The sequence below is a fragment of the Varroa jacobsoni genome, unplaced genomic scaffold (genome assembly GCF_002532875.2).
Source record: "Varroa jacobsoni isolate VJ856 unplaced genomic scaffold, vjacob_1.0 scaffold_1419, whole genome shotgun sequence".
Taxonomy (NCBI): Eukaryota; Metazoa; Arthropoda; class Arachnida; order Mesostigmata; family Varroidae; genus Varroa; species Varroa jacobsoni.
Window position 1 is genome coordinate 76,724 of NW_019214321.1, and position 13,579 is coordinate 90,302.

Sequence of the window (13,579 nt, forward strand, 5' to 3'; positions counted from 1 at the left end):
CTTGCCTTTTCTTAACTCGATTCGCCATGCGATGAGCGCCAGCCAGTGATTCGTGGATTGTGCATGCCTACTACATATTGCCATTACGGGTTGTCTTTCTATTGATCTAACTGTTTAGACGGGCGAAGATGTGCGCGTACAACGGACCTGTCGTTGTAAAGACGAAGACTAAGCATAAGGACTGTCGGAGGTTTGTGGGGGGGGACAGCGGCCGAGTAGGTGAAGTTTTCGGACGTGGCCGGCCTCAGCAGGAGCAGCAGTAACTGCCTGAAATCGCCTCGATTTTCGTTGAGTCCTTTGCTTCGGAGGTACCGTTGTTTCAGATGTGTATGGCCCGTGCTAGAAGAAGAGCACGCGGCCATCGCATGGGAAATATAGAGGACATTTGAAGCAAAAGATTCCTGTAAGGGGCTTGGATTGAATCTGATTATTGATAACAGGAAGCGGAATGCTTAAGGAGCTTGTTGCTAGATGTGAGCTGTAATACATAACGCTTTTTCGAGCAGATTATGAAATGCTTGAAACTGCAACGAGCTTAGTTAAGCTAACCCGCAACAGGACCGCATCGTTGTACAATAAAAAGAAGAACCAGGTACCGTAAATTGAATTTAACCTACGAATCTTCAACGTAGCATGAGAAGGGCCGTCGACAACTTGTTCCGTAGCTGCAAGTCCGAACCAGTCAACGACTGTTGAACACATGTGCAGCACGGCTGTACTAGTGCTAAAGGCAAGATCTTCAGTCGTACCGAAATCGTTAATTCGATATAAAATAAATATGCACTTTATACTTTACGCTCATTCACTTAATGTATACCTAATAATATATTGGTTATTTATAAAAACTAAGCTGAAACAGTCATTATAAAAGCGACTGATAGAAGTCTGGCGGCCAGACGTTATTGTGTAACTTCCAAGTTTTGGTTAAGGGCAGTGATAACTTTTCCATATCGGGCTACGTTGTGCGACTATTGACAGCCGTATCGACCGGCATTAAGTGTAACGTGTGCTTCACTGAGTAGTGCCTTCGGTAACCTCCGTGCTGAAAGGCGTATCCATTAAGTATAAAGTTCGATCGAATTTGATGATTCGTTTATTGCTACTGTGGCTTTTTTTTCTTTCAGGTATTATGGCTTGCGCAATCGTGATATACCCTAGTTCTTTCTTGCATTATATTTTTGCAGTTGGTATAGTCATTGTTCTGATTTACCGGTCATTTTGTCAGTGAGCCTTCTGCGCGATGTCGATCTTATTTCATAGCACTTGTGGACACATGTGCTACGTCTCTATATCGCATCAAGCTCGTAATGAAAAAGGCGATTTTCTGATGACGTTTGATTTTCTTATGATGAGAGAAGTTTTGCTAGCCAAGATCCCGGCGCGGCACGCCAGCAACTTCAATTACGTACGTCTAGCGACTGCCTGTTATTTGCTCCTTCTGCGCTTTGTTTCGCGGCCTTCACTGGCAAAGGGCCGAACTCAGAAGCGCTTTTCGCCGAAGTAATCAACTTGAGACTGCTGCAAGATGGAATCAACAACATTAGTATAGGCAGCTCCGCCAAAGAAATACATGCCTATGCATAGCTAAAGTTACCGTAGCCAAGTTGACAACAGAAATCACTACTCTTCGCCTTACCAGAGGGACGATAAGTTCGGCGGTGATGCACTGACCTCTTGCGAAGTCTGTGTTGCAGAGGTCTGCGGATCTCTGATTTGTAAACACAGAAGATGGAAGTTACACTTTCGTGGGTCAAAAACCAACCAAACTGGAAACGATGGGCTATTGTGTTCTGTCGTAGCCTTTCCGGTCTGCACTGTAACCTTCGTGCAGTGAGAAAAAATCTTGGGAACTAATCTTGGCGCAATTACCTATTTCGTTCTACCCTTAGTATTAGTCCAGATTTATTTAAAGGAATATTTATATATATATAACTTGATAGAAATTATCACTTGCTACAGCCCATAACGCTTTTAGATTATATATAATTTTTTTGTTTTATTTATTTAATATCATGTTGAGAACTGTATTTTGACGTATATATGCATTCGCCTGTGGCTCCCTCAAAAGAAACTGGCGCTTGTTCATTTAGGCGATTTAAAATCATAGCAACCATTTTTATGAATCCCTCCCACCTAAATATCCCGGCACTGACCTATTGGGTCGCACACAACTGAAATATTCAATGTACATAACTGGTAGGGACTTAGGTTGGTCACTCAGCCAAGTAACACTGGGACGGTAAAATAACGCCGAAATTTTAACCCATTATGTTAGAAGACAACCAGTTACAAAGATGGTAACATGGCATATTGATTCGATGCACCTCGTTGACGTTAGAACATCTGATGTTTTCACTCGGAACAGGCTTACGAAACTGATTCCGAGACGCGTATTTCCTTATTCGCTTATTATCTATCGCTACTCATTCTGCGTCCACATTATTATAGTCGTAGTCAGCACTAATCGTTAACTGTTTTCTGCGTGTTCCGACACGAACGTAGGAATTCCCCGTTCCTAGAAATCTCTCCGCCGTGTCTCCGCGATCGCCGTACCTGACCCAAGAGCAACTACGGAAATACTACTTAAGGTAACGGTAAGTTCGAATAAATTGCTTCAGCCACAACCAACCAGGCAAATGACACAGCCGAAACGCAACTACGCCATGCACAACTCCCAATTGCAACTTCCCAAAGAACTACGTTCAGTTCCCTGGGCAATTTTATAGTCGGAAAAGCGCCATTATAACTCCTACAACTATTAGAGGTACGAATGCGAGGAAAATAACATTGCTATACAAGGAACCAACATACCGATGAAACTGTCCCCCACAACGGGGCTTGTCGCTGGTGCCACCGATTCGACTGCGCCTATCTATTGTTGTGTTCTTGCTGAATCTCTACACGGTCCTCTTCGAGCTATACTCCTTTAGTATCTCCTTTTCTCTAGTCTCGATTTTTCTTTGCCGTGTTTGCAGCGCTCTTCCGACACGGCGATTTCCTACCACTGCTATTGCTACTGCAGAAGTTCGCGCTGCCTTACGCGTACAGGGCGGCAAATAGATGGACAATAGCGAACAGACAGATGCTGCCGGTGCTCTGCTGGCGATGCTCCAACACCACAACAACCCCCCTCCCTACGGCGGACGTTCACCCTGGTGTTCACTGCCTGGGGATTCCTACTTCCCTCGTGGCTGATGGCGGCAATGGTGGTGCCGCTTTGATTCGCTCACTCGTTGTCGGTTGCTGCCGGATTCTGTCGTTTATGCCTCTTCTATTAACGCTACCATTGCGATCGCTGTTTTGTCTGCGCATGAAGAAATTGCCGCACCATTGCACTGTCACCATTGGCACCACTGCATCAGCCAGATCCATAGCGAAGGCAGCCGCATAACTTCAGCTATCCGCTACTAAAATGCCTTTTTTTTTTCTGTCATTTTCATGCTTGCGGTTCAAACGACCCTGAATGCGAAGTGAGTGCGCTGCTCAGCATCATGCTTCCCTTCTGTGACCGTCAAGGCGACCTAACCTAGGTACGCGTCTTTGACGGAGGACCTCTTCCGACCTGCATACAGTTTCTACTGTAAACAATCGCACTGGCTTGGAACGACGCTCGAGGCTGTACGTCCAGTCGAGATATCGTTGCGGGAAGTTGCACGTGCATGGTAACTCATGATGATTGTCGCTGTAGGAGGAACGAACACCGCCAATGGCGAGGGTGACGTCCGTGCACAGTGATAGCCGTTGTAGTAGGCTACATCGCCTTGTTCCATGAGCCATGCCAACCCTCAAATACCATCATAGCACAGTTGCTATGCCAACCGGTGCCGTTGGACGAGAAGCATCATGCCGCTCAAGCCGTAGGAGCCCGCTTTCTTTTCGAGAGGGAGTAGTCCTCGTACCATCGGCCTGCTCCATTCGTCCAATGGCTAAGCTAAGTGAAACAGAAAGAGCAGAAACAACAGCTGAAAAACGTTAGGGCTAGCCGAAGTTCACCGGCAATGCTACGAGCATTAGCGCTGTGGTACCAGCGGTGGCTACATATGCAACGGAAGAAAGCCATCCGACCGGCGCGCACAAGGATATACAGCCGCTATGCCGACTAGGAGTATCGGACAGCAATAGTAGCAGCAGAAATAGAAAAAAAAGAGGGTATGTTTTAAATGGTGGTAAATACGCTGTTGTTGTGGTCAGGAGCAGCGTCGGTGGAGCTCCTCCTGTTGCCGTCGCGACGTGGTGCTGCTATAATGCGGACTTCAGGACAGAACGTAGCTCAGATTCAAATTTTAGCCAGAGGAGATGAGCAAATGCTCGTGCATCAGTGAGAAGCATCACTACCGCCCTGATGATCAAAGCAACATTGCGAGGGCACCAATGAACGACTGGGTGGCATGGAATATATAAAGATGGCCATGTTGGTCTTCTCGTTTTTCTTTCTAAAATAACGGAAAGAAACGACCATGTATGAGCGAGATCCGCACGAGAAAATTCACACTGAGAGATAGTAGTAATAACAGTATTTGGAACGAGTTCCTGGTCATCTACAAATCTACATTTCGATTTGAATGACCTTTGATTTTACTTATAATGGCTCTTTTTTTTTGCAGAAAATCATTCGTGCAATAGAGACACTTACTGCGCTGATGCGTTTAAACAAAGAACGGAAAGCCCGTAGACGGGTATTAGATTGAGGGGACAGTCATAGAACAAAAAGAACAAAGCGAAAGAGCTATCGATTTTGAAATGAGACATACGCGCGTCAAAAAATATATCAGATGGTTTTAAAACTGCTCCTGGAGGAGAGCGAGAAATCTTGACTAGTAGTGTCCGCCCAGGCGGACGTTTCGTAGATGGGAAAAATGGGTCATTAAATAGCTAGAAAGGAAACTGTTCTGGTTGCAATGCCATAGTCTCCGGCAGTCTGTGTTGGCGGAGTACAGTTGTGAATTAGAACTTATGTTTATAAAAAACACGGGTTCGTGACAGGGACGCGTAGCATGGTCCCGAGCAAAACAGTTTTTGGTTGGTGAATCAGAAAATTTGTTATCCAGCAAGAGATAAACGTGATTTCGTCGAGTGTCTACTTTGTCGCGACAGAGTCCTATGGAACATGGGCTTCAGTAGGCTGTTAGGACGTGAGTCTTTGCCAGGAAAATGCCGTAGGACGAGCGAGTTATTACTGCTAACGCTGCACTGGTTGAATAGCCATACCGTCAACGATCGCAATAACAATTACTGAAATGCTAATAACAGTTACGCTAAAAAAAACAACACATAGCTTTAGCTTCATGGTTCTTCATTCACACAACGATTACATAAGCAGTAATAATGCACTGCGAAAAATACTAGTTCAAGTCTGCAGCGACTTCAGTGAGGTTACGGCATGAAATGATAAAGATCTTCGCGGAAAACCGTCCAATTGCTTCACTATATAAGTGGATCATATTAGCCAGATTAACACAGTCTGAGCAACAAAAATTCGTGCATTAAGTCAACAATCAAGCCCGGTTCTAAACGGGAACGATTGTGAAGGTAACCATAATACTCTCCTCCTAAAAATTGACACGACGAGAATTTGAACCCTGTTCTACGGGAGCTCTGCTTTTGTTTGATATTTTCGCTGCAGAATGTTCAGCTGGTAGATCTTAAACACGAACTTCGACTGTGAAAACGCCGTTGTTGCTGTTCGTGGCTCTCGTTTGTGACAGTATGACACTATCAGAAATAAAATATTTGCCGAAAACATTAGATTTTATACGCTCGTTTTACTTGAGCGACATTGCTTTCCGTTAGCGTCAATGGCGTACTTAGGTGGGTGCATGCGTGCGTGTGTGTGTGTGTGTGTTTGCACGACGACGATGATGGCAGTCTTTGCGTGCGTCTTCGTAACTCACTTCTTGGAAGTTCTCGGAGGCCGAGGACTGAAACAGCCGCGGCTTTAAAACGGTAATAACTACAAAGTTTGAGGGAAGGAGGAGACACCGCATCGACGCGAACACCTGACGCTGCTGCCTAGGGCCGTTAGTCTGCTGTTTACTATAACTCCGTATTACGATGAAAGATTACGAGAAGGACGAAGCCTATTGATAGGTAATTGCCTAATAAATACACTTATGTAAGGAAAAAACAACAATGTCACTATCCGTTTAAAATGCTGCTACTATAAATAACTTTTTCCTAAATCGTGCCTTAGCAATAGCAGCGTCCATTGAAAGCTGTCGACAGATTTTCCGTTCATACACGAATTGGCGAGCTAACAAACTTTTGAAGTGCTGTTTGATTTTTAGTCCATTCATTACATGCGTGCTTCCACCTGTGCATGGTGAGATCTAGTAAAAAATAGCTACTGTAAGTGATCCGACGCCGCCATCGGACGGGTATTTCCTCCATTTTTGTTTTCGTGCGTAGACTGTACATGGGCGTGAACATGAATAGCGGTACGGCGTTCTAGAGCTTAGGTCAGATTGATCCGCGTGAACCCACAAGCACATACACGTAGGCTGATGAGAAAAGCAGAATTTCTTATGCAAAACTAACTATTTTGATATGTACTGCGTACCTAGTGGTTTGATATCGTTGAATTCTACGAGACTGCCCTATATAGGTTCAATTCTCTCCTTCTTGTGCACGGCCAACCTTGTGTAGAGCGTACCTATTTGTCTGTTAACTCTATGCTATAAATTAGCGAAAATAGAGATACGCGTACACCTCGTCTGTTATTGCACGTATTAGAGTCGGCGTAGCACATCTTTCCAACGGCTGATCTGTACCCGATTGTTGATGACATGAACATGGCTGTGATGCGATCGAGGAAGAAAACAGAAAAGAAAGGTCGGGGAAAGTAATCACCTTGAGTTTTTTTCTACTGTCGACACTATCGTCTACGAACGCGACTGCTTCGATAAAACGTTCGCAATGGTAATGACGATAGCGATGACACGACGTCGACGACGCCCCCTTCGATTACACTGAAGTCAGTGAAAGAAGAAGATTGCCACCGTATCAAGGCGCCGCCACCGCCCCCTCCTGTGGCCTACATAAAGCGAGCACCGTGTTGATTACTGGCTAACCGGATCAGCGAATTTCGTACCGTCAACGCGCAACCTATTGTTGTTCTTAACGTCGTTGGTTACCGCCATTCACCGTGTTCGTTCATGTGTTTGTATTCAGTAGCACGTGGTGCACGGCATATTGCGGATTGTTATGACACCGTCGACCTGTCGGAGACGAACCGTCAGACTCGAACGATCAAAGAATACACGATAGAGATACATGAGAGAGAAATAATCGCTCGTTTATTCGCACCCAGATTTGCCTCACACGTCGGACGCGCCAACAGCCATCTATCGCCAGCAACACGGCGATTTTTATCGACATATCATAGCCACGCGGTTTGATTGCTATACAGGATCGATTCGCGGTCCATCAGCGCTTCAGGCATCAGCCAGTAGCAACCCACGGTTCGTTGGCCAATTTTATTTTATGCTTCTGGATTATAATAAATCTCATTGATTTGCGCGCAAATAAAGTGCCGACACTGCCGCACAGCTGTAGGCCCACCCGAGGCTCATGAGGTAGCCGGACTTTTCGTTGGAAAGTGTAATCACTTGACGCTATGCATCGAGCCATTTACGCTCATTGGCAAAGCAGGACCACATGTCTCCCGAACGTACACACCCGTTTCGACGTTAACATATGTATGTAATATGATGTGGCCGTAATAGGAAAATGTACGGCACTTCAGTACACCTTTCACTCTGTCTGTCTGTGCGCAGGTATGGATCCATAGGCGTCGCCGTAATTATGTTCGGTAGCCATCGTCAGATTGCACCATTTTCTTTGTCGTCGCTACTGTTTCTTTTGATACCATTGTTGTTGCCGTTGATCCCACTCTTGGCAAAGCCGTCAGTCGTCTCCGAAGCTTCCTGTTTCGAAGCTTGGTTTAAGGTGGATTTACGCTACGAGCAGCTGAAGCTAGAGAATGCCACGTTGAAATATATTTATGTAGAAAGCCACACTGGCGTATGGGTAAATTGTCCGCTGCAGCTACTCTCACTGTCCTATGTTGTGTCTGTATGGGACATGATAAAATGGCAACGAGGCAAATTTTCCGTTTGTTCCCTTCCGATGTGTGTCTCACTGTTGGAGTGTGTTTATGGCCTTTGGTATATTTTGAAGCTGTGTTTGGTTTTTCTTCTTCCTCGCTAGAATTGCATCCGTGGTCTAACCTAGTCAAGCGTTGACGGATCGAATCCGTTGTTTCATTTCGGCGTGGCCCTGTGTGCGCCGTAGCCGCCAATCGGGACTACATCAGCCCACACGGATGATTTGAGGCCCAGTTTCTGGGTGACTTCAGAGCGACTTCGTCGGATAGTTTCGCACAGCAGGAGAACTTTATGAACAGCAATGGTGATGAGGAAGGGCGCGCGGAGCATTGGAAGGAGGCGAAAAACGTGCAGTGAGTAAGCACGGTCGCCCATCTACAGGAGGTGGCGGCTGATCCAATTGGGATTATGAAGTTAATTTTCTAATTACGCGCTACCGCCGCGAATAAAATTATAAGTGACGTCTAGTGGAGATAGTGCTAAACATAATATTAAAGATAATGATAACAATTACTTTTTTACGCTAGATATATAATTGACCATGTTTTTCGCCTTGATGTATGCAAATGTGAGTTTTGCTTACACAGGAGCCCACAGCTGTGCATTCAATGTATACATGCTAATAAGACATAAACAAAGAAAGTAATGTCATGTTACTGTTAAATAAGTTTGTCCGAGATCTGATGCGTATTCTTTACCTAACATTTACTAGATCTGCATACGGATGTACGTTGTGCAGCCAGTGAGGAGCGTAAATTCATCAGAGACAATCGTGTTAACGCTAGTCTGTTCTGTCTAGTTGACCGTGCTGATGGCTATGATGATCGTATAGTTTATCAGAAGTACGTATGGCTGATGCGATATTACTCAGGTACGCACAATTAAACGATTCGGAACAATCGACAGCTAGGAACATCCTGTCCGTCCTCCGGCAATACCCAAACGACCTAAGCAATAACGTATTGCGTGCGACAAGACCCGCTAAATCTAACTAAGCATCAAGCGGATATCAAATGCATGTCGAGTACAAACACCGACACATGCACATATATACACGATTGATTTTTGTTCATTAAATATGGCTATCTGAAATAAACAACAAAAGAAACTGTACACAAAGCTAATGCCGGTTTGTGTTTCACCTCCACGTCACTGTTACATAGGACACTTTGAATCCAACGTCGTACATAAATTTGCTCTGGCTTCCAGATACGCGACGTAGATCACAGTTTACCCAGGGCTTAGGAATATGCCTTGTCTATGCAAAAGAAAGCGCTTTGCACAGTGGTAGAGCAGCATTTTCATCTGGCCAGCATATCGTTCTTGATGGTTAAATAATGATGGTATCAGAGAGCGATCGGTTACGTGACGATCGGTCGCCTCGATCACTGTGCACCGAGACGATCCCGGTATTTCTACATGTAACAATCCCTTACACTACCTTTACGCGTACCGTACTTATATGTACCGCTCATATACAGACCCGATTGGGACGCAAGAGCATGCAGGCATAAACGATTATCTGGCCAAAACGCCAGCATCTACTGGATCAGATGATGGGACTATGTTACGTTATGGTAGCTTTGTTCTTCTGTCATTGGAATCGTGTTCCTTTGTTTCGACGAAAACGCTACGATGCATTTGACGGTTGTTGACTTGACCAATATATGCATATTGTATGTTCGTGTAGATATCTACAGTATCGGAACGCGGTCGGGAAATATACCCAGCAATAAGGATAATATTTAATCCAATTTCAGCGTCGATAACCGATAAAAATAATAGTAAAAATGGTCCGAGCTGGTAACTCGGAATATTACTTACTATCACTATTATCATTGTGGCTGCGGCCACTTCTGCTGCTAGCGACGTTCGCACCGTGTTAATGCTGGTGAAGATTCCGATGGTGCATCATAAATGCCCTTCTTGTTAGAAGCGCGCTGTTAAAGCCCCAGCTCATGTTGCGAAGGCACTAAACCTGTCGGGCGAAACACAATCGACGACGAAAACGACCGAGAGAGATCGTAGCCCGTCTCAACTGGAAGACGGAGAATTATAGCTGGCGTTCTTAAACGTTTTGTTTTCCGTCCGGCAATAGCAGGTCAGAGAGTAACATCGATGAATCTGTGATGGCAAATTGGGGTTTCGCCTGCAATCTTGTGTCCGAACGGCGGGTTTATCTTACTGGCGTGGAGAGTACAAAATTACTTGTATCTTGCCCGATCAGTGTTCTTGTAGTCATTGTTGTCGATGCTCCCGCTACTGTTATTGTTACCTGTCTATATAGTTCTACCGAAGACTTTTGGTTGGGAACTCATATAACGCAGTACCCGATTCGACCAGAGAAATTACCAGTATGCCCTATCTTTTGCGTCTGCGAAATTGAGCTTTTCATAACCATTTAATCCTAAAACATTTTTTATAGACTCCTCCTTCTGAGCCTGGTTCCTCTAGTGTGACCGGATCCCCACACTCACCTCTGCTGCTACCCATTGCTGTTAGCAAATATAAAGACGCTATTGCTGATGATAAGGCGACGATCCTGCATTAGATCTTGCACGAGACAGTTCAGCGACAGACGACAGCGGGAAAAAATCGTAGTCGGCTAGAAAAAAAATGTAGACGCATGCGAGCCAGCTTTTCCGCCGCTGATTCATCTTCCATAAAATTTAACGAACATCGGTCCATCAGTTAAGAAACATGGACAAAAATTTGCTTAGATGAAACACTACGATATACAGTCACCGCTAGTACTGCTGCTTTCCGCGCTGACGCCGCCGGTGCCTGTACTTCCGCCAAATTTCGTAAGACCCAATCACCATCATTGACTGAGTCGCAGTGGGAAATTTAATACTATCATTTCTTGACCCGGCGGATGGTCTGCTGTCGCAAACAATCTCGACTGTCACCGCACCAAGTAAACCGGTGATTTTAGTGACGCTATTACTCTCATGTCTACGACCATTGGATGTGACCACTGGTAATAGATTGAGCAGTAATAACGTCCAACAAAAATGAAATTTTAGTAGAAGCAACAGAAACGGCGAGGGGGGAACGTGAGCGACAGACCGATAAAAACGGTTATGACGAGAAGACACCCACCATGACCATCCATAGTTGGTCGACTTTTTGTTGTTCGTGTTGTTGTTGTTGTTGTCATCACCATGGTATTGGCCATTCCCGTACGTGTACACGTCTGGTAATGGTGAGAGGGAAAGGAAAATGTAAAGAAAAATAAGTAGTCAAAAAGGCCATTGCAGAATTGCTTTGTGAAGGAAAAGGATTTTTCTCAGTTATCCGTTAGAGTTCTGCTAGTGGCGCGGCAGCTTAAAGATCGATTTCGAATGTCCCTGTCTGTATAAAGCCGAGTGTATTCTAACGTAAATGGAACAGACACCGATCAAAACCCAAGTAGTAGCCGAGTGATCGAAGCCTTATGTGTAACCAGTGTAGATTGAACGAGTGGACGACAAATAGGCAACGGATGCACATCTATTCCCGATGAATAAACAGGATGAAAAGGAGTGCAACGCAGAAAGATCACAGAGGAAGGAGCGGAAACGATGCGATTTTGTGCCTATTACGGCTGCCGCCGCTGCTGTTAGAGCTGATATAGAAGCAGACAAAGATCGCTCAGCGAAATAGTGACAACGATCTGCTTATTGATCGTCTCAAGAAACAGAGGCAGGGCCAGAAGGACAACAAAATTAACGACAAAAACAACAACAACAACAACAACAGTAGCAATGGCACGATAACCGGCTCGGATGCCTGCCGCGATGTACCTGAAGAACATGAACTCTGTTTGAGGGGTGAAATTGGACAGCGACAAAAGCAACGACCACAAAATAGTTACGATTTAGATGATTTTGACGGAGGCCAAAGATTGAGTCCGGCAGAGGCAAGAGAAAGCAAGTAAGAAAAAAAAAACAAAAACGCAGAAAAAAATGTCACTGAACGTCTTGTCTGGACGCAAACGGAGAGAGATCGATGAAACGGAGAGCTCAACCTCGCGTATTCGTATTTGGGGTTATGTGTTTCGTTATATATATATATTTATATATGGAGCAGCTTATGAATAGATTTGTGCCCGCTCACCCGGCGAGCCCACGTACCATCCCCCCTTGGCTCTGTAAAAACAGACCGACCCTTTTGCTACGCCCGCTTCCATTGGACGTATTCGAAGCGGCCCGCTAAATCTTTCATTGGACAATCGTCAACGGACACGAGCGATATGCTTCATACAATGCATGCGTTGATCTTTTCGAAGGCTTGTATACGAAAAGCTACGTACGAATTTCCCAAAAGAGAAAAAAAAACCAGGATAAGACCCATTACCAGAATCGAAGATATCTAATTTATTCTTGTTTTCAGCTTGCTTTTGGGTTATTTTTCGTTTCTTTCGGGTGATGTCGATTCGATCCTGTTGGGATTACGAAATTCAAAGCTTCCCGAGTTCTGTATTTTGTTACAATGATTTGGGTTTGGTGCAGCTTTTCTTTTTGTTGAGCGCTTGTGGAAACGGTTCCAGTTATATTAGTTCAGTTAACAGTTTGACTTGAATCAGGTTCTTCTTAATACCACCGATTCTAGCGTGCGCCTACCCGTACTGCGTGTTTGAAAATTGGGGAAGCAATAGGCGATATTTATAGGTGACGAAAATGCGTACGTAGGCGATATCGGTATCTAAGGAATACAGATCTGTATCAGTGAGCAAAGTCTTCGGTACCAACGACACCAATAGCGGTGCGTGATAAGGCCCTTTTCCGACTGTTCCACTATGCTCTGTAATGTTTTGATACGGTTAAGAGGACACGGAGATGACTCTGTAAATAGCCCTAACTGATACAGACAGGCGAAATGTTTCAATCCGCGTTGGTAAACGCATGTCAAGAACGAAAACGCTAATAACGCGCTGTTTTAACGTAGACCTCCACCGAGTCGGTACGGATCGTTGCTGTTGCAGTATCATCTCAACAGTGGGATGGCCTCAAACACACGCTGCTTAATAGACCCAAGCTTGAATGCAAAGATTAGACGCCAGCTCTTTTTAAACGATTTCATGCTAAGTGATCGTGAAATCCTTGACAATGCGCGTTACTCGCGCACCTTTGTCAATCAGTACAAATATATTTTTCATTTTCTAGCGATACGGATCAATACATAAAGAGGAATGGAGTTGCAATATAGAATCGCTAGAAAACATTGCATGATATTCAATGCACGCGGGAACTTCGCCGGTGGCCAAGCTTCGCCAGAAGACAGCAAGAGCGAAACGCTGACACAACTTTTTTTCTGAGATTTATTGAATCGGCAGCTGCCGTTGTGGCTGTTGGTGTCGCTGATCGCACACAAGACGACGACAACAACAACTTAGCAACGAGTTCTTTCTTCTGATAGCTCTGTTCGCATACGTTTCAGGATCCGAATCCAAGTTTGGCTGTTTCGTTTGTCACTGCACGCGGCGCGCGCGAGTG

At 44.9% G+C, this 13,579-nt stretch overlaps 1 protein-coding gene and 1 long non-coding RNA gene across 2 annotated transcripts in view; one reads left to right on the plus strand and one right to left on the minus strand.

Moving 5' to 3' along the window:
• Window positions 1–13,579, plus strand: part of LOC111269823 (integrin alpha-PS1) — a 130,069-nt gene that overhangs the window by 6,565 nt on the left and 109,925 nt on the right. The gene's annotated exons all lie outside the window — the stretch shown is intronic.
• LOC147752199 (uncharacterized) lies at window positions 1,014–5,727 on the minus strand. The gene is made up of 3 exons (XR_015314707.1): window positions 4,175–5,727; window positions 2,812–3,931; window positions 1,014–1,518 (listed from the first exon to the last, which is right to left on the minus strand). It is a non-coding gene; the product is annotated as an uncharacterized LOC147752199 (long non-coding RNA).